This window comes from Pleurodeles waltl, chromosome 8 (assembly GCF_031143425.1).
Source record: "Pleurodeles waltl isolate 20211129_DDA chromosome 8, aPleWal1.hap1.20221129, whole genome shotgun sequence".
Lineage (NCBI taxonomy): Eukaryota > Metazoa > Chordata > Amphibia > Caudata > Salamandridae > Pleurodeles > Pleurodeles waltl.
In genome coordinates, this window is record NC_090447.1 from 920,395,358 (window position 1) to 920,416,814 (window position 21,457).

The window sequence follows — 21,457 nt, forward strand, 5'->3', positions numbered from 1 at the left end:
AATATCAGACGCTGTCTGAATTTTCCATGCCTTTTCGGGGTCCTGTGAATGATTTGGTGTTTTGGGAGTGGAGGATGTGGATATGGCTCAGGTTCCACGGTTCATTCAGATACGTTCTTTACTTGGGGGTGAGGAGGTATGGCCTCCCTCGGTCCTCCTGGATTCACGTTTGGCTACCCTGATTGGCAAAACAGCTGTCAATCCGGTGGATTGTGTGCCTACTGATGCCACGGCCCGTAGGGTGGACTCAGTGCTTACGAGGGCTTTTGCGGCTGAGATTCTGGCTCTGAGGGCAGGTATTTCTTCTGCTTATGCGGCCCAGTCGTTGGTGCAGGACTTGGATGTACTGGCAGTGGCTGTTCAGGTTCGGAGCTCCTGGCTGGTATGGAGCAGCAGGTCAGGTTGTTGGCAGATGTGGCTTCAGATGTGGTCCGTGCTTTGGCTCTGGCGTCTGGTGCTTTGATTGGGGCCCGGAGGTCCCTCTGGTTCCGAGCCTGGAAGGCCGTCCCGGGGGGGTAGTCTGCCTGGCTGAGACTCCCTTTTGAGGGTCATTGCTTGTTTGGGGTTCATTTACCTTCCGTGCTTTACAAGGCTTTTAAGGAACGGAAGCATGCTTTGCCTTATAGGCAAGGAGCAATAGCTCAGCGGCTGTGTCATCTGCCTCTGGTGCTGGAAGCTCCCCAGGCCAAGGGTTCGTATCCCACCACGGCTGGTCAAGACACATGTTTGGAAGAAGCATTCCCGTTCTTCTCCTAGGATGGAGGCCAGATCTTTTTCTTTTTGGAAACGGCGTTTTCAGCCGTGTTTTTCCCCTGAGATGTCGGCGCCTTCGAACCGGGGTGGGTTCGAGGTGGGGTCCTGACAATCACTGTGGGCCTGGCGTAGGGCTGGTTGGGGGAAGGCTGAGCCCCTTTCTTTCGTCTTGGAAGGAGAGTGTCAGCGAGCGTTGGGTGCTGGACATTGTGGCCAATGGTTACGTCTTCGATTTTGTGGTGATGCCTCCAGATTTGGGGTACGTCCCACTCCTCTGCCGGCTGGAGGGTAGTGGGGAATGGCGTGGTTGGACGGTGTCTGGGACTTGCTGGTCAAGGGGCTGTTGCCCGCGCCCCGCTGGAAGTAAGGGGTCTAGGCCCTTATTCGGTCTCATCTCTAGTTCAGGAAGTGTCTGGGGGGTTTCATCCTGTGCTAGATAGGAGGGAGGTGAATGCTTGGATCAGGATGGTGCGTTTCCGCATACTGTCTATTTTGACTGTTTTTCCCTTGGTCAGTCACGGGGACTTTCTGGTGTCACTGGTTCTGCAGGGTGCCTACCTGCACGTGCCTGTCGCAAGGTCTTCGCGGAGGTTCCTGAGGTTTGCTGTGGATCGGGTGCACTGTCAGTTTTGTGTACTGCCGTTCGGCCTACTGTCTTCTCCTCAGATTTTTACGACGGTGCTGGCCCTCCTGGTGGCTTTGCTACATTCGGAAGGGGTGTTTACTCATCCATATCTGGACGACGTTTGGTCCTTTTCTGCCTCGCAGGCCCTATTTCAGAGGCAGGTAGCCCAAGTTCTGGTGTCCGGCAGAACCACGGGTTTTTTAATCAACGGGGGGCTATCGGTTTAGTCCCATCCCGGGATCTGGTTTTTCTAGGGTCTCAGTTTCGGACTCTTCTTGGCTTGGTGGCTGTGTCAGTGAAGAAGTTTGTGGTGCTCCGGTCCAGGGTGTGGATGGTTGTGGTACAGACTGCCCTCCGTGCTTTTCTATGGTTGCAGCTGCAAGGTCATTTGGTGGTTCTGCGGTGCTTGTTCGGACAACGTAGTGGCCAGGGCTTATGTCATCCTTCAAGGGGGGACCTGGTCTAGGGCTTTGTTCGGTCTGGCCAGGAAGATTTTTGTATGGGCTCAGGAGTGGGTTTCTGCTCTCAGGGCTGCATACGTTCGGGCATTGTGTTACTTCCTCTCAACTTTTCTCCCTCCAGAGTTCACTGTTTCTTCATCTGGTTCGGCTCTGGGGTCTTCCAGTGCTGGATGTGTTCGCGTCCGAGAAAAACGCGTAGCTCTGTCACTTCGGCTCCCGGTTTTCGGTGTCCCCAAGCCTGGGAGGTGGACGGGATGTCGTGTCCTTGGCCGAGGGGCCTTTTGTATGCGTTCCCGACGTTTCAGCTACTCAGGCCTTTACTGTTAAGGGTGCGGCTTCTGGGGGCCAGGATTATCCTGATTGCTCCCCATTGGCCTAGGGCGGATTGGTTCTCATTGCTGCGGCTTAGGGCATCCGGTCGGATGTGGCCTCTTCCTCTGTGTCCGTCACCCCTGGAGTTTCGCTGCCTCTCGTTGAGGTCTTAGGGGAGGTTACACTTGACGGCCTGGGAATGGCCCGCCGAGGTTTGACGGGTCTGGGGGTGCCAGTGGCTTTGAGTTCTACTTTACTGGGTTCCAGGCGGCGTTCCACTTTACTTTCGTAGGGTAGGCTGTGGAAGTTTTTTTTCTTCTTGATGCTTGAGGCATGTATTGGATCCTACCGGCACGTCTCTCTTTGATGTGATGCAGGTCTTGCAGGACGGTGCACAGTTGAGGTTGTCTGGGGTGTCTCTGCTGGTACTGTGGGCGGCTATTCAGGCATTTTGAGGTCCGTGGCGCAGCCTTCAGGATAAGGATCGTTTGTTGCCGGGATTTTTTCAGGGGCTTCTTCATTTGTTTCCTCGCCCTGTACGTTCTTTTCCTTCAGGGGATCTTTCTTTGGTGTTGGATGTTTTAACGGATTAACCTTTTGAACCTCTGGGGGACTGTGTTTACGTCTTCTTTCCTTAAAGACGTTCTTTTTGGTGGCCATTGCTTCGGCTCGCCGTTTAGTAGAATTGGGGGCCTTGGCCTGTTCCTTTCCGTTTTGGGAAGTTTTTCCGGATCGGGTGGTTCTGGTTCCGGTACCTTCTTTTATCCCGAAAGTCAATTCTTCTTTTCATGCTCGCCAGGAGGTCATCCTTCCTTCCTTTGGTCCGAATCCCGCTTTGGTGGAGGTGGTTCGTTTATATTTGTTGGATATATGCAGGGCTTTGTTGGAGTGCCTGAGGGTGGTGGCTCATTTCCGTAAGGGTGATTCGCTTTTTGTAAATTTTGGGCCGGCCCGTAGCGGCGATGCCTTCCACGGCTTCCTTGAGTCGGTGGGTGAGATCATTGATTCTGTTTGTTTTTTTCCTTGATAGGGGTTGTTCCTCATCAAGGGGTTCGGGGTCGTTCTACCAGGGGTATGGCGGCTTGGGTGGCAGAGTCTCAGGGGACTTCAGTGGTGGAAATTTGCAGGGCCGCCACTTGGGCCTCGCCTTTGGCGTTTGTTCGGCATTCTGGCCGGTCGGACTTGGGTAGTTTGGAGTCGGTATTGGTTCACCGGGTCTTATCCTCTATGAAGTCTTAGGGGTGGGGTTTTGGTGGCCTTTGTGCATGATATTGAACTTCTTGCAACTCAGTGTCCGTCTCCTGTGTGCTTCTTGCTATGTCTCATTGGTTTAAAGGAAGGCGAGGGAGGGACGGGAGGTAATGCGTCCATTTTCTTGCGATAATGGCATTACTCCTAGTCCTACTCCCTCGCCTTCCTTTCCGTTCCCTCCCGCCCTCCCGGTACGGACTGTCTGAGTTGCTGCTTGGGCTTGGTTTTTGTACAGGAGGGGGTAGGGGTGGGGAGGGGGGTTTAAAAGGGAAGGGGAGGGTCTAGTGGGAGGCAGGAAGCCTCATTGGTTTAAAGGAAGGCGAGGGAGTAGTACTAGGAGTAATGCCATTATCGCAAGAAAATGGACGCATATTTTTAGATGATTTGAGGGTTGACATACACTTTATATACATAAAATAAATCATGTTCCAGTTTCTTATCCTTGCAGAACACTGTAGTACAGATTTGTGTCTGTATGGCAGGTCGCAGTTCTCTGAATAATGCTGGCTTTTGTTTAATTTTTGTATGAAAGGCAGTATAGCAAGATTTATTTTTTGTAGGGTCACTCTCTGCTCTGCTCAGAACTTCTTCCACATATGCGGCTAGGTGAATTACATGACTTTTAAATGGCCACTTACATGACAAGCCACTCACATTGTTTGACACTGCCACAATGTTTTTAATGAGGAGAGAGTTGTTCCCTCCCCTCTCTGTGGGACACCGTCTGCCAAAAAGTTAAGTGAAATAGCAAGCTAAGGGCTTTTAAAAAATTATTTGCTTTAAACAAATGTATGCAAAACAATTTGCTTCCTATTACACTGTAGATAACACACAAATATAATATTGTCCCTTGCCAGGGATGGGTATGTCTTCATGTCCTGTTACTTACTTTGCATTTTGAGACGTTGTGACCTGTATTTGTAATGTGGTAAGTGTTATAAATTGGGTTTCAGGTTGGCAGTGGTATACACCCTTTACAAGCAGAAACCACTATCCTGGTCAGGGTAAGTCACCAACACACCCTAAATTAACCTGTGCTCACCCCCACACTGCTTGGCCCAGACCAGTCAGGCTTAATTTAAGAGGCAATGTGTTTAGTATTTGTGCAACACTTCAAACAGTAAAACAGTGAAAACACCACACAAAAAGATTCCACACCTGGTTAGAATAATAGATCTTGATTTAATAAATAACACAATACCTAAATGCCAAAAATCCAATAAGTGGATCTTGAGTTGTGAATTTTTAAAGATCAAACTGCAAGATAGTGCTTTGAAGCAAGAAGCACCAACCAGGGATATCTGGTTGTAACTGAGTATTACAAAGTCAAGAGTTCAGGCTGACTGCAATGGAGCGGTGGCCAGCTACAGGAACCTAGTGAGGCCACCTGAACAAAAGATCCATCATCCTGGTTGCGTTGATGCTGATGATGCAGAAATCAGACTAAAGCAATGCCTTGGTATCGCTCCACACAGTGCAGGCGATGCATTGATCCTTTCCACGCAGTAGCGAAGATGTGGAAATTTTCTCCACACCACAGCACAATGTGTCGGATAAGAAATGCTGTTGTTCTAAAGGTGATGCGCCAAGGTCAATTCACGCTGCAGAGACAATGCGTTGATTCCAATCCATTCAATGAGGACCGATGCAACGGTTGCAATCAACGCAACCAGGTGATTCACAGGTTTCTGATCCATGTAGTAGCAGTGATGCATTGATTTTGACTTGAGCGGCAATTTATACCCACTTTCCAAGGGCCCAGGACTGGATTGGCACTACTTGACAAGGCTAAACTCACAGTTGGTAGCATCCAGGTTTTGTAGCAGGTGAGTTGGAAGTCTTTTGTGTCCCTGAGACTTCAGTAAACAGGAAGCAAGTCAACAAGCTCTTGGGTTCACTTTGGTTCTGGTCAGCAGGTCAGCACAGCAGAGCAGGAGTACAGCAGAATCTCAGTCTGGCAGAGTGGCAGTCCTTTCAGCATCACAGCAGTCCTTTCTTCTTGCAGAATATCTACAGATCACAAAGTGTACCGATGTGGTGGTGTCAGAGGTCCAGTACGTATTCCAGTTGTGCTTTTAAAGTGGGGGATCCTTCAAACAAATGACTTTGAAGAACACAGAGTCCCTGCCCTTTCTGCCCTGGCTCCAGAATCATTGCAGGGGGTTATGCAATTCTTTGTGTGGAGGCAAGACAAGCCTATTCAGGTGTGTCAGCTCCCCCTTAATCCTGCACTGATGCCCCTTAAGGACGAGTATGGCCCGTTAGTCACACCTATGTTCCCTTTGTGTGTGGCTGTTTAGAGGGAATGCACAAAGCCCAGCTGTTACCCACCCCAGAATTGTGTCCTCAGAGACAGGCAGACGGCACCAAATGGCTAAAGTAAGAAAATGCCAACTTTCTAGAAATGGCCTTTTCAGAATTACATTTTAAAATCTGACTTCACAATCAGTTGTGATTTTAAATTGTGAGACATCTAAATTGGGGGTCCCATCCCTTCCCAATTGGAAATTACATGTATAAAACATAATCAGGTAATCCCAATGTTATTCTAAGGGAGAGATAGGCCTTGCAGTAGTGCAAAATGGATTTAAGAGTTTTTCACCACTAGGACACGTTAAAGTCAAAAGTGCATGTCCCATTTATTAAATACACTGCACCCTGCCCTTGAGCTGTCCAGGGTCTCCCTTAGCTGTGAGATATGTATTAAAAAGAAAGGTTTAGGCCTGGCTAGAGGGTTAACTAGCCATGTCCAGGTCAACATGTCAGTTCAAAACTGCACACACAGGCTTTGCAATGGCAGGTCTGAGGCATGTTGAAGGGCTACTTAAGTAGGTGGCACAATCAGTGCTGGATACCAACTAATAGCATTTAATTTAGGGCCCCTGGGCACAGGTAGTGCACTTTACTAGGGACCTATAAGAAAAATAAATAATTCAATTGTGGCTAGGACAATGTTACCATGTTTTAAACAGTAAGCACATGCACTTTAGTCCTGGGTAGCAGTGGCAAAGTGCCAAAAATCCTAAAGCCAGCAAAAACTAAGCCAGCAAAATAGGAGGCCTGAAGGCAAAAAAGTCAGGGGAAACCACGCGGAGGAATCCAGGTCTAACAGTAACGAGGTGCTGAGTACCAGACTGCAGGCAATTAATTCTAGGGGTCTTAACATGAACATGTTCTTTGGCAGCACACTGGCACACATATCTCATGAAATGACTCTGCAGACAACACATGTTCTGCGCAGCCTAGGCAGACGGAGCAGTAGCTTTATTATCAGTGGTGCTGGAACAATTTCCCAACTGGGGGTGCTGTTGTCAACATCAAATCACTGAACTCATAGGGAATCTGAAAAATCCAAATACCACACAAAGAAAGTGTCACAAATGAGCCACGCCTATTCAGCAGGAGAGTGGAAAGAGAGAAGTATGTAAATGGTGTTTCATTTAGGTGCACACAGTCACAAATATATTACTAAAGGGTGGTGTGGTAGCATACCATTATTCGCAGACAGCACTTTTCTATTGAATGACCATTAAATATGCAAAGAAATACGTTTTACTCATAAAATTATAGCAATGCAGAAAATTGATTTGAGCAAATATTTGTGATTTGCACAACACCAATTAAAGGGTCTTTGTTTGTTTTAATCCTATTGAAATCTTTGTTTCCATCGCATTTCAAAATGAAAAAAGGTGCTTCCTATTTAGTTTGAAATATTTTTGCATTTTATTTACAGGCATTTAAATGCTGTTGTGTGTTAGAAGAAAACAACAATTACAGCTTTCCTTTCACACAAGTAAGATTGTTACATCATTACCTTTACAAAATCCTCACAATTTGCAATAGGAGAAAGAAAAGTAAACACCTATCTAAATGTTAAAAGAATAAGCAGCCGTTTGTGAAAAGACTAGAATGAACTTTGACCTCAAAGTCGTAAAACGAGTATGTTTTTTGGGGGCGGTGCAGCATCGCCCTCTTAGCACCCCTACTTCCAGCGCCTATGTACCAGACTGAAATCTCTAGTACTGATTTATGAAAAGTGGTGCTCCACCCAGTGCAGCGCCACTTTCCTTGCGCCCCTGAGAGCCCCATAATGCCACCATGTATGTGCCATATCTGAGATGCGGAGAACCATGGCAGTATTTTGGGGAACTTGTGTCATCATTTTTGATGCTAGTCCAGAGCTTTGCAGGATTAGCGTCCAAAATGTTGACTCTAATCCTGAAACGCCCATTGAGGCCCATTGAAAACAATGGCATGCCTCCTTTTAACGCCTTCTCTGAGCAGGCATTAAAAGTGCTGAAATAAATGACACAAAGAAATCTTTTAGATGTATTTATGCCATTGTTTCGGCCCCCTGTAATGGGGGAATGCATACATTATGCCTGCTGCAGGCTTAATGTAGCGCAAAGGGTTACAAAGCTGCGATTTTGGCCTCATTGGGTCACATTTGCATATAAAAAGAATGCTAATGTGGCACAAGGAGGCGCTAGGGGCTCTTAAATCAGCCCCTCCATGTTTTTGGGCTGTCCTATATTTAGTTCATCTTATAAATCGTGTTGCCATTGAAATAGTACTCATGTCGCGACAGCATGATTCTCTAAAAAAAATGGGTGCACAGCTCCGCCCTGTACTTAGGTGCAGGCATGCATCATGTTGCTGATATGGTCCCAAGAACAAAAAACTATTGTGATATGTATGGCACAACCAGTCCGTTAGCACTGTGTTTTAGCCATCTCCATTCTAGTAAGTCAGAGACTTCCACTTAATAAATGAATTATATACTTTAAGTCACAGTCAATTCAAAGAGACGTGCTTTCTCTCATGGTATAAAGATCATTCAAATGGTGGCAGATGGTTTCCCAAAGCTACAGAGAATACCCAGCCTCAGGTCTCGCGGAGTAGAGCTTTTTTCTCTGTTAATAAATAACTTTGAATCTCCCCTGCGCTTTGCTTTATGTGACTCAAAAGTAATTATCCTAGCTCCAAAGTGCACAGAAAATGTATTTTGCAGGTACAGCTCTAATACAGTCATGGTGCATGTCATGCAACAAAGATGAGACCCTTGCCTTGCAATATCTTTAAGTATGGCCATTGGTATTCTGCTAGCCAGCAGTAGCATACATCCCTCCACTGTCCTTGTAGATAGACGAACATGCAACCATACCAGTGCTTAATTTGTACTTGTTGTTTCCGGTGCGGATCACCGGCACTAACTTTTGAGGGCTGGCACTTATTTTTCTGCCTCAAGTATTCACTGCGAGCAAAAGAGACAAATGGGAAAGACGAAGGAAGAGAAAAACGAAGAAGAAACACAACGGGAGAAAGAAGACAGCTGCAAGAATGAGCTGAAGGGACAGGGAGTGGCTTTAAATGGATTGAAGAGGCCCGAGATGGCTTCAGGAATACAGTGCCTTTGTATCCCGTGTTCGCACATTTAACTGCAGCAGCCGCGTGTTTAAGAGGAGGGCTTTGGGCACCTGCACGTTTTTATTTACAAATTAGGCACTGCATCATACTGTAAATCAGGCCCAAACTCTTTACTAGATTTCTCACATGTTCTCTCTTTCTCCCTTCTCTTTCGTTGTCACATTCACATTCATCCCAACACGACCCAGTAAACTGGGTGTGCCTTTTCGTGAACTCTTGAATTGACTCAAATCCATCACATTTATCTTAACTAATTGATTTAATGGGCATTGCATCTCTTTGAGAGACCTCAATGACCAGTATAATATCTTAAATTTCACCTAGAAATTTGTCGTGGCCCTACACATTCAAGATGTGTCCCACCACTAGAGAGTAGCACATTTTTGTTAACTGAAGAGGGTGCCTGATTTTTGCTTCCTCATTTGTGATTTTCAGTTTTCTTTGTTGGTGTGATCATGCACGAGTGTTTATCCTCATCAGCCTTAATCACCTGTTTGAATGGGCTAGGAATATATAATCTACATTATCTCTACCGATTGCTTAATGCGATGCATGTTTTATGTGCGCAAATGTTGTGAATCGAGTGCCTATGTTTGCCTAACAAATATGTAATCACTAACTGGTGCTTTACTCAGCAGAATTCCTTCTTTTTACAACGCTGCTTATTGAATGTGCATACATCGCCACTCTAAATAAATATACAGTTCAATTAATCTTCTGTTCCTTTAACTTAAGTTCAATTTTCATTCAGGTAATGTACTTACTATCTGTTTAAATGACTCTTACTAAATCTACTGTAACTTGAGAGTTTTGCGCTAATAATCTATGGAACAGAACTTCGGTTTAAAATAATGATCTGCATCCTTCATGGATATAAAAGATGCACAGTTTCCGTACTGCATTACAGTCCATTTGTTGCACTTCATAGGTCTTCAAAATTCTCGCTAATGTATGGTACTGTAGCTCATACCATTATGGTAGTGACCTACTTTCAAACAATTAAGCCTAATGCACGGATTCCTAACAGTCTTCCAAAGTACCCTGCAGTATTTTACACAGTTCTGTGGCGTTCTTAACAAAAAAGGATTTCTCCTGGTAGTGCTATGAAATGTCTTCTCAGCCATGGATGTATTTTTTTATTCATATTTAATGTTGAGTTTGTATTAAAAGTGATGTTTTTCCTTACAATCCAAACTGCTGAATAAACAGGTGAGCAAGTGATGCTAACATTTCCTTTACTAGGAGCAAGTTAATATATCAGCCAGTGTTTCAAATGTGCTTTTTTACAAATAGGGAAATTTGAGACGAAAAATCAAGACCACTCATGCAAAACTCAAAACACCTGTCTAGAGAATAACTATTACAGGTCACCAGTGCTGTTCAGGATTGTAAAACATTTTTGTGGGAAACTGGATTGTAGGTTGACTGGGATGTGAGCCCTGGTCAAGCAACAGCCACAGTCCCTTGTAGGGTGAACCACAAAGGTTACTAAATGAACCTGTGTTTAGCCCTTTTGTATCTTGACACAATAAGCTGTCAAGCTTAACTTAGAACCAATGTATAAAGTATTTATCCAGCACAAAAACAATAATAAAGTGCAAACAAGATACAAGAAAAATGCCACATCAATTTAGAAAAATAGAGTAAATGGTAATACATTATTTGATACAAAAAAAGACAAAAATACAATCAGTAGAACTGAGTTTTTAAAGCTTTTAGTAAAATCTAGCTCCTAAATGATTAAAGCACCAACCACAGGCTTCTAGTTGCACAAGACTGGGTCAAAGTAAAACAAATATGTCTGACCGCGATGGAGTGTAGTTCGGATAGCCTAAGGAGAGATCATCATTAAATTAGGACCTTAATCTCTTTTTTGGAAGTCTAAAATCTCTAGTGGGATGAGGCTGTAGCTGAAGATGGGTCAGCCAAGATTTGCTGCTGTGGAAAAGAAAGTAGCGGGAGAAGCTGTGAACTCAATCTGACTGATGATGCGCCTCGGTTGAATAGGTGAGCAGGTTGGTCCCAGCCTCCTCCTGGTTCGCAGAGCAGTCTTTGGCCCCAAAAATATTTCTGTTCTCAGTTTTGGCTTTTGCCCATCTGGGCATGTTTAGAACCACAATCAAAATCCAGGACTGGTGAGGCACCACTTTAGGGTTCAGGGCTCTCTCAGGCTGGGTCCACGTGCGGGTTCAAGAGGATGGGAGCCTTTTGTGTCCTGAACATGAGGTCTTCAAACAAGCCTTTCTACTCACTCTGGTAGACTGGGGTTCAGGTGAAGATGCAGGGCTCATCAGCAGGATCCAGGTAGCAAAGCAGTCCTTCCTGTTACAGCAGAGCAGTCATGCAGAATGCATAGTAGGTCACATCAGCAAGCTCTGAGAGTCCTTCCGTAGGTCCAGAAGTGAACTGAAAAGTTGGGGTCTGAGGTCCTATTTTTACAACCTGGTGCTCTCCTTCTGGAAGGTTGGAGAAGTTTCTAGACGGCCTTTGAAGTTAATTTCCTGACTCCCCTGCCTTGACTCCAAGCTGGCTGCAGTGAAAAGTGAAGATGAGAAGTAATTTGTGTGAAAACAGATCACACCTTTTTCAGCTGCAAGTTGGGCTGTGCTCACCTCCACCCCCAAAGTCTGCCAGCAGATGGCCCATTCAGACTCTTCTAATGCCTCTATTGATGAAACTGTCTGGGAGGAATTCACAAAGTCTAATTGTCAGTCACACACAGTGAACTTACCCAAGACATGCTACAGTTACAAAAGGACTAAGTGCAGAAGTGGCATTTTCAAAATTCTAACACAAAAATAGTTTTTACTATTAAATAGGGTTTGTTTATTACAATTCCAAAGACAGCAAACATGTCATAGCTACCTGTTTGGAATGTATTGCATATTGAATGTAATAAGAAATCCTCAATGTTATCCTTTGGGAAAGGTAGAACGCACAGTAGTGAAAAAACACCTTTGGGAGATTTTCACTACCAAGGCATATACAACTAAAATGTACCTCTCCCACCTTACAATTACAAGGCACCTTGTCTTATTGGCTACATAAGTCCTACCTTATGAGTGACTTATATATATAATAAAATGATAGTTTAGTGTTTTTTATTCCCAAGTCGAAATAGCAGTTTAAAACTGCATTCAGGCTGCAGTGAGAGGTCTAGGGCATGTTTTAAGGTGCTACTTAAGTGGGTGGCACAATAAGTGCTGCAGACCCACAGATAGCATTTCATTTACAGGCCCTGAGTATATGATATACCCCTCTTGAAGGGACCTATGAGTTTATTAAATATGCCAATTGGGAATAAGCCAATGTAATTATGTTTTAGGGAGTGAGCACAAGCACACTTAGCACTAGGTTGCAGTGGTGAAGTGTACAGTCTTAAGTAAACAAAAATAAGTTCAGAAAAATTAAGGAAGAGATGCAAAATGTTTTGAGGGAAGCCTACCCTAAGGCTGACCAGTCTAACAAGTTTGTTATAAACATGTTTATGGAATGCTCTATATGGGCTATGTACTCCTTCACAAAATGTGTTGCCTACTGATCTGTGGGATTGTGGTGATGATGTTTAGGACTTTTGATATGGGCCTACTGTCACCCATGTGAGTGGAGGCAGTGCCAGAGAGCATCCATTGTCTTTTGAACTACAAGAGCTCTACCAACCTGTGGGTACAGAGGCCCTCATTACAACCCTGGCAGTCGGTGTTAAAGCAGCGGTAATACCGCCAACAGGCCGGCAGAAAAATGAATGGAATCACGACCATGGTGGAAACCGCAAACATAGACAGCCACTTTAACACTCCGACCGCCACGGCGGTAGAAACCAACACTGTGGCGGTAACCGCCAACAGACAGGCGGAAGACAAGGTTCCGCCCACTGTACTACAACACGCCTATCTGCCACCTTTTCCGGGGCGATACCAACGCTATCAAAAGCACAGCGGAAACAGGACCTGGAATGTAAACCACTTACCTTTCGAAACTGAAGGAACAATCAGGATGCCATGGAGCCCGAACTACAGGTCCTGCCCATGCTGGTATACCTCCTCTTGTATCAGGAGCAGGAAAGACGCCGGCGACAACCACGGTGAGTACTGCACCTAGCGCACAGGGGAGGGGGAGGGAAAAGAGAGTGACACACACACGCAACACCCCCACCCCACCCTCACCCACAACACCATAAACACAAATACATGCAGCAACATTACATATACACCCCGTCACCCCCTGGAAGAATGCAAGGACAAAAGGAAATGATTGTAACAAGTGTAATCAATTAAATATCAGATAGGCCAAATTAAAAAATGTGTATATACAGATATGTACACCAACTACACAAGTTCAGATATAAATTAAATCATTGTCCGTGGATCAGTGTCCCAAAATGCATGGGCGAAGCCCACACAAGATACCTGACTCAAAATGGAGAGAACACTGCAGGGGCATAAGATGGAAAATAAACAGGCACCTCAGGAGGAGCAGGAGGGGGCACCTCAGCCGGATGAATGGACAATGCCACTGCTCCACGAGGGGGCTCCATGCCCATTGATCCTGGGGAGTGCAAAGCCACAGTCTCTCAAGTCTCTCCAGTGGGTGGTTTGCCCACTGCTTTATCCTGGGGAGTGCAAAGCCACAGTCTCTCAAGTGGATAACAGTCTCCACTTGTTCTGGAAGGGGCATTGTGCCCAGAGTGCTTCATCCTGACAAGGACTGAGGTAGTGGATGTGGATCTTCACTGGTTCTGGAGGGGGCTTGGTGCCCAGAGCGCTTCATCCTGCAAAGGACTGAGGTAGTGGATGTGAATCTCCACTGGTTCTGGAGGAGGTATTGTGCCCAGAGTGCTTCATCCTGCCAAGGACTGAGGTAGTGGATGTGAATCTCCACTGGTTCTGGAGGGGGCCTTGTGCCCAGAGTGCTTCACATGCAGTGCAGCAGGTCCCATTCCCTCACCTGGGTGTGTGTGCCAAGAGATTGCCTGGGAACAGGTAGCATGATACTCCATGGAGGCAGAGACACACTCCACCCTGCTGCGACTTCGCCTGCCACCTGCAGGTACAAACAGTGCTGGGAGTCATGCCTCATGTATGCTGTGCAGGGTCCAGGATGTCTCCTGTAGCCTCGGATGGCTGCCCACTGGGGATGATTGCCATGTCAGCTGTGGTGGCACTGTCTGAGCACGTCACGGGGCTGGTGGCGGTGCTTGCGGCAGTGTCTGTGGCGGAGGTGCTGGCGGTGTTGCATGTTTCTGCACCTGTTTAGGGTCACAGCAGGATGTCTCTTGCAGCCTCGGACGGCTGCCCACTGGGGATGATGCTGGGGACTGTTGCTGAGGCAGCATACGTGCAGGTGGCGGTGCTGCTGACGGTGCAGGTGGTGGTGCAGGTGGCGGTGCAGGTGGCGGTGTCCACTGCCATACAGGTTAATGTTGTGGTTGACAGAAGGGGTGACTCTGGTCCCTCATCTGGAGCCAACGTGCCCTGTCCTGACCTGCTCTTCGGCTTGTGTCCCTTCCCCACCTTTGGTGTCGCTGCTGGCGCCTTGCCACTGTTCCCTTTTGGTTTGAGGAGCCCTTGCTTGCTGGTAGGTGCGGCTTCTCCCTCCGGCATTTGGGCACCTTCTTCACCTTGGCAGGTGGCAGAATGGCTTGCTCTTTGGCCTCGCTAGGTGGCACACTGGCAGCCCTGATGGGTGGTGCCCACAATGAGACTGGACTTGCTGGGACCACTGTGCTGGAGGATTTGGTGGCTGAGGTGCTGGGCTGGGACCTGGACAGCCTGGCCCTAGGGGAAGGACGGGGTGGAGATGTGTAGGGAAGAGGTCAAAATTTGCGAGGAAGAGTTTCTTAGACACACTGGGATAGAAGATGGAGGGGGTTTGGGAGGGGAGGAAGAAGTAGTGGTTGTAGTAGGTGTACGTTTGCTGAATTTGGGTGAAGGTGCCTGGGCCAGAGGCTGTTGTGAGGTGGATGGCTGTTGGGTGGGTGTGTGCCTGCGTTTGTGTAGTTTGAGAGGAGGGCTCACAGACACACTGGGAGAGGACACAGGGGATGTGTGAATGGTAGTGGGGGTGGTGTTTGCACGTGATCAATGTGTGCTGATGGGCGTGCTGGTGATGGAGGTAGTGGATGAAGATGTAGTGCATGCAGGTGTGAGTGGAGACGAGACAAGGATGGAGATGTAAGACGTGGAGGGGGGACACAGTGGAGGCAGTGGATGTTGGTGTGACTGCATGGGGATGGTGCTTGTGTGAGTGCCGGTGGATGTGTGGTGCTTATATTTGCCATGTCCACTCTTGTGTGTTGATGAGTGTGCATTCTGGTCTGTTGGTGTGCTTGGGATAGGCTGAGGTACAGGGGATTGGGTCTGGAAGGAGGAAGTTGGAGGGGGAAGGCTGGACACAGGGACAATGTGTGAGAAAACAGGGCTGATTGCAGAGGCCCCCTAACTTTTTGCCCCCATTTTCCACTTTTTGCTGGTGTTTTCCTGACTCTGATGGTGCCCTGGGTACTGCTAACCAGTCCCAGGGCCTGTGCTCTGTGTAAAATGGATATGCAAATTAGGCTAATTATAATTGGCTAAGTTAACCTACCTATAAGTCCCTAGTATATGGTAGGGCATGGAGGTTTAGGGACCACAGCATAGGTAGTGCACCCATAGGTGCACTGCTGAGATGCCCAGTGTCATTTTAAAGGCAGGCCTGCATTGCTGGCTGATTTTAAATTAAAGTTACATGCAAATTCGACTTTGGAATTAAAAGTAGTTCCAAAGTCTTAAACTAACTTATTTTTACATATAAGTCGCCCCTAAGGTGTGCCCTATGTGCCCCTAGGGATGGGTGCCATGTAACTATAAGCAGGGGCCTTATAAAAAGTAGTTTTATAAGCCCTGGTGAGGTAAAAACAGCCAAATTCATTTTTCACTCATTGTAGTAAATGGCCTTCATAGGCTAGAATGGGGAGACTTTATTTTAATTTTTAAAGTCTCCTTAAATGATGCATACCAAGAATTTGGTATCAAATTATTTGTTGTAATAAATCCCACAACTTCCAGTTGTTGGATTTAATATAACTTGTTCAGGTAAAGAGTTTTAAACTTTACCTAAAAAGTTGCCAATTTCAGCCCTGCATTGTTTTTGCTGCTGTGCTCTGATTGGCCAGCCTCTAGCAGCTTGGCCAAGCTACCTTGATGAGGTGTGAAGTGGCCTGGCTTCACCCAAAGGAATGTGCCTGTGAGAAGGAATCTCCCCTCGGCAGATGGTGAGGCAGGAAGGGGGAGGGCTGCCAAACTGGTCTTCAAAGGCAGAGAAGGACTTTTGGAGCAACCAGCAACACCCCCACATCCTGCAACCCCAGAAAACTAGGAGCCCCCTTGATTAGATTAGGAGAGGGGTGTTTTTATGATTTTTAGCCACACCAGTGGGTGGGCTCAGCCAGATGTAACCTCCAAAAATCAGATTCAGCCATGATGGATTTTTGGAGGATGTTGCCTCCTGGGATTGATTTTTGCCACACTTCCCAGGAAGTGGTCATCACAGGGGGAAGGACCCTGCACCTGATTGGAGAACCAGGACCCCCCTGCTTTTCACCCAGGAGCAAGGATAAAACTTGCAGACCTGCACCCACACCTCAGTTCCCTACCACATCCAACAAGGAAGAACAACAGAAGAAGAAGGACTGCCCTGCTGGACCCCTGGCCTGCACCTGGAACCTGCACTCAGAAGGACTGCACCCGATGCACACTTGGGCTTCACCACAAGAAGGACTTTGCTGGCTTCAACTGGTTCAACGAGGGACTCCCTGTTTGCTACAGGTGAAAAATTGCTAACCAGAGTCCCCTGCACCAACTCCTGAAGAAAGCGACCAGCTGACCACGGTCCAGTGGCCAAAAAGGAGTTTGCGCCAGGTGCATTCTGGAAGTTGTAGTCCACACCCCCCCCAAGGACCATCTCAGAACTTCTGGACCTTTGGGGTGAGCTGTGGACCCCAAAAGAACCTTAAAAGGACATCTGGGAGAAGCCCCAGAAGTTTGGAGAAGTTTGGACAACTTTTGTAAAAAAGCTCCATAGAGGGACCGACCCGCCGCGGCAACTCTAGCTGGCTTGCCTCAACCACGACCCGGCCTGATTTGCTGGTTCATCCCGGTAAAGAAAATCTCAGAAAAAGAGACTAAGTCCGAAGGTAAAAAGTTGACCGGGACCTCCCAGCCAGCGTATCCGAGAAGGGCTCCATGGACGTCGGATCAAGATCCAGGTTTACCCCGGTCGAAGGATTTTCAACTCGAAAAAACGACTAAGTCCGAAGGTAAAAATCTCCACGAGGATTCCAGCATCGCGCATCCGGAGAAGGGCTCCAGGAGGTCGGATTGGACTGGCAGGTTTGTCCCGCTGAAGAAAATCTTTGAAAAAAAGACTAAGTGTGAAGGTAAACTTTGAACCGAGGCCTCCCGCAGCCTGTAGCCGAGCAGGGCTCCATCGCGGTCGGCCTTAAACTTTGACTTTGCCCCGGTCGAGGTGCAACCAGATGACCCGATTGGCGCTTTTTGTTTCTAGGCGCTAAAACAATAATAATTCTTTAAAAATTCATATCTCCGGTTCCCCTTATCTGATTTTATTCGTTTTGGTGTCATTTTAAAGATAAAAATATAATCTATTTTTAAAAATTGGTTTTGGATTTTTAAACTGTTTCCTGTGTTTTATTTAAATACTGTTTTGCGATATTTGAATGCTTTACACTCTGTCTCCTAAGTTAAGCCTTGACGCTCGTTGCCAAGCTACCAAGGGTTGAGCTAGGTTTAATTTACTGAGACCTAACTGGACCTAAGTGGAGGTTAGTGGCCTATTGCTAAGTGTAGGTACCTACCTGCCCTTACCAATAACCCATTTTACAACATTTTTGGTGAGCAGTGGTGGGATCCTGTACTTGTGTTCAGTATCACGTTACAGTTTTAAGTAAAACAAATTAAAAATCCTTTAAATTGTCCTAGTGCAAAAATTGTTTTTCATTTTTTATTTGGATTAATTTCAATTATTGAATTTTTGTGATTTTTCAAAATTCTTGTTTCCAATTTTTGCAAAAAGTTTTTGTTGACACAAAACTAGGGAACCATGGAGCTTGATCTGGCTAGCCTACCCACACTGACAGTAGTCCAGCTTAGGGGGTTGTGTACTGAAAGAGGGTTGCCTGCAACCACTGACCTCAGGAAGCGTGTCCTGATCAAATCCCTGACAGCATGGGCTGATGCCCAAGAGGTAGACCCAGAGGAAGCTCCAGAGGAGGGAGAAGTAGGGGATGATGCTAGCTCTAACCACTCAGGGGAGGGAGGGCATCTGAGCCTAAGTGAGGATGAGGAAGACCGGTCCTCATTACATACAGTCACTAGGGGCAGACCCAAAGCTAGTTGGGGGAAGGGGGTCCCTTCAGGAGGAGAGAACCTGTCCCTCAGAGAAAGAGAGCTGGAGGTCCAGCTAGCTTTTATAGCATTGGAAGCACAGAAGCTGGCCCTAGAAAAGAAGAAGTGGGCAAAGAAAGAGAAAAGAGATGGTGGCAGCGACAGAGAAGTTGAGGTGTCGGTGGGGGGGTTTGCCCCAGATTACCCAAGGGGGTGGTTCCTGCTTATGTAGAGGGAGATGATATAGACAAGTGGTTGGAGGCCTTTGAGAGGGCACTCCAAATGAGAAGGGTTAGGCCTCAATACTGGGGTTCACTTTTGTGGGAGTTGGTCCCCAACTCAGGGAGGGATAGGCTTCTGACCTTAAGGGGGGAAGAGGCAGATTCATACCCTAGTATGAAGAGGTGCTTAACCAAGAAGTTTGGTCTGACCCCAGAGCAGTATAGAATGAAGTTCAGGGACACCCAGAAGGTCAGTACCCAGTCTTGGGTTGACTTTGTAGACACCTCACTTAAGGCTCTAGAGGGCTGGATTATTGGTAACAAAGTACATACTTATGAGGGGTTATACAATCTGATCATGAGAGAGCACATCTTGACCACTTGTACCCAAGAAAGGTTACGCCAGCATCTAGTGGACTCTAAGCTGACCAAACCTAGAGAGCTAGGGGAGGCAGCTGATGAGTGGTTGAGAACCAGGGTGGTTGTCAAGTCCCAGGGGGGAGACTCCAAGAAGGGGGGGTCAGGTCCCCAAAAACCTAAGGAGGGAGGTGGTAAGCCCACCACAGAGACTCCCTCTGTACCCCAGAACCCTAAGAAGGAGGAGAGTAAATCCCACTCCCACTCTGACAAGCAGAGACAGGGAGACCCAGGGTTAAAACAGCTCTTGGACAGTAAGGCTTGCTTTGACAGTCAGCACACAGGTCACTTCAGAGGAGATGCAACCTGTCCAAAGAAGGTGGTTAGCACTGGGCTGTCCAGTGTAGACATGGAGGAGGATTCCTCAGATGATGAAGTCCTCCTAGCATTGAGCTGGGAGACAGGACCACATGGTAAGCTGGTGATCCCTGAGGGTGGGTGTAGGCACTTCCACCCCATTCAGGTGAATGGGATCCCTACCACTGGCCTGAGCGACACCTGTGCCAGTCACACTATAGTGAGTGACCGGTTAGTGACCCCAGACATGTATGTCCCAGGAGAGACAAGGAAAGTCAGGATAGCCACAGGGGAGGTCACCTCCAAACCTGTAGCCATAGTGCCCCTAGAGAGGGAGGGTATCCTTGACTGGTTTAGGGTGATAGTCAGTGCTGACCTCCCCCTAGATTGTTTCCTGGGCAATGACCTCCCAGAGGTGAGTCTGGTCCCAGATGGGGCGGTCGCCCAGGGCGCCCCCCAACCCAAAGTCCTGGGGAGTCAGTCCACACAGTTAGGAGACAGGGGTCCCCAAGAAAAGGAAAGAAGAAAAGGAAGGGTAAGCCAATCTTAAAGAGAGTTCCAGGGAGCCAAAGGCCTTCTGCCCCAGTAGGGGGGGAGCCCAGAGTTGGCACTGGTGAGGCCTCACCTGACCCCAAGGAAGTCCTGAGTAGTCAGGCAGCTGTCCAGATGCAAGGTGTTGCCCCTGCACTGACAGAAGGGAGAGTGGAAGGAGGGTGCCTACCACAGGAGGTGGTAGCCCCCCACTCTAGATAGCAAGAGGGGTGCCAGGACCCCACAGTTGCCCCTAACGCAGCTCAGCCACCTGTCAGTGGAGAGCTTAGGGTGTGGTTCTGGGTACTGACAGCTGTCAGTAGCCTCTGCTGGGTGCTAGCCTTCCTGGCAGCACTGTACTTGGCCTGGGAGGCATACCCCAGGGCCAATACCAAAGTAGGCCCCCTGACCCTGTTGGTCATGGTGGGGTTGCTCAAGTGTTGGGTGACCTCTTTGGGTAAGCTAGGTGGTGCCCTAGCAAAGTTAGGAGTAGGGGAGGTGGGCATCTCACTACCCAAGTTGGCAGAGAGAGAGGAGGAAGACCCCCCTAGAGGGAAGTTTCAGTTTGAGATGGGTCCTTTCACTGTTGGGGTGGGTTCACTACCCAGAGGGAGTGGCCATGACAGGAGGATGTAAGGCAGAGTAGGCCCTGCAAAGGGACAGCCAGTTTTCTTCACTGTCCTCATCGCCTAACAAGCCAGGAAGACTCTCCCAGGGTTGGGCTGAGTCTCCTGGGCGTGTGGGCTGGGGGGGGGCTTGTGTGAGAAAACAGGGCTGATTGCAGAGGCCCCCTAACTTTTTGCCCCATTTTCCACTTTTTGCTGGTGTTTTCCTGACTCTGATGGTGCCCTGGGTACTGCTAACCAGTCCCAGGGCCTGTGTTCTGTGTAAAATGGATATGCAACTTAGGCTAATTATAATTGGCTAAGTTAACCTACCTATAAGTCCCTAGTATATGGTAGGGCATGTAGGTTTAGGGACCACAGCATAGGTAGTGCACCCATAGGTGCACTGCTGAGATGCCCAGTGTCATTGTAAAGGCAGGCCTGCATTGCTGGCTGCTTTTAAATTAAAGTTATATGCAAATTCGACTTTGGAATTAAAAGTAGTTCCAAAGTCTTAAACTACCTTATTTTTACATATAAGTCGCCCCTACGGTGTTCTCTGTGTGCCCCTAGGGCTGGGTGCCATGTAACTATAAGCAGGGACCTTATAAAAAAGGTTTTATAAGCCTTGGTGAGGTAAAAACAGCCAAATGTGTTTTTCCCTCATTGTAGTAAATGGCCTTCATAGGCTAGAATGGGGAGACTTTATTTTAATTTTTAAAGTCTCCTTAAATGATGCATACCAAGAATTTGGTATAAAATGAATTGTTGTAATAAATCCCACAACTTCCAGTTGTTGGATTTAATATAACTTGTTCAGGTAAAGAGTTTTAAACTTTACCTAAAAAGTTGCCAAATTCAGCCATGCATTGTTTTTGCTGCTGTGCTCTGATTGGCCAGCCTCTAGCAGCTTGGCCAAGCTACCTTGATGAGGTGTGAAGTGGCCTGGCTTCACCCAAAGGAATGTGCCTGTGAGAAGGAATCTCCCCTCAGCAGATGGTGAGGCAGGAAGGGGGAGGGCTGCCAAACTGGTCTTCAAAGGCAGAGAAGGACATTTGGAGCAACCAGCAACACCCCCACATCCTGCAACCCCAGACAACTAGGTGCCCCCTTGATTAGATTAGGAGAGGGGTGTGTTTATGATTTTTAGCCACACCAGTGGGTGGGCTCAGCC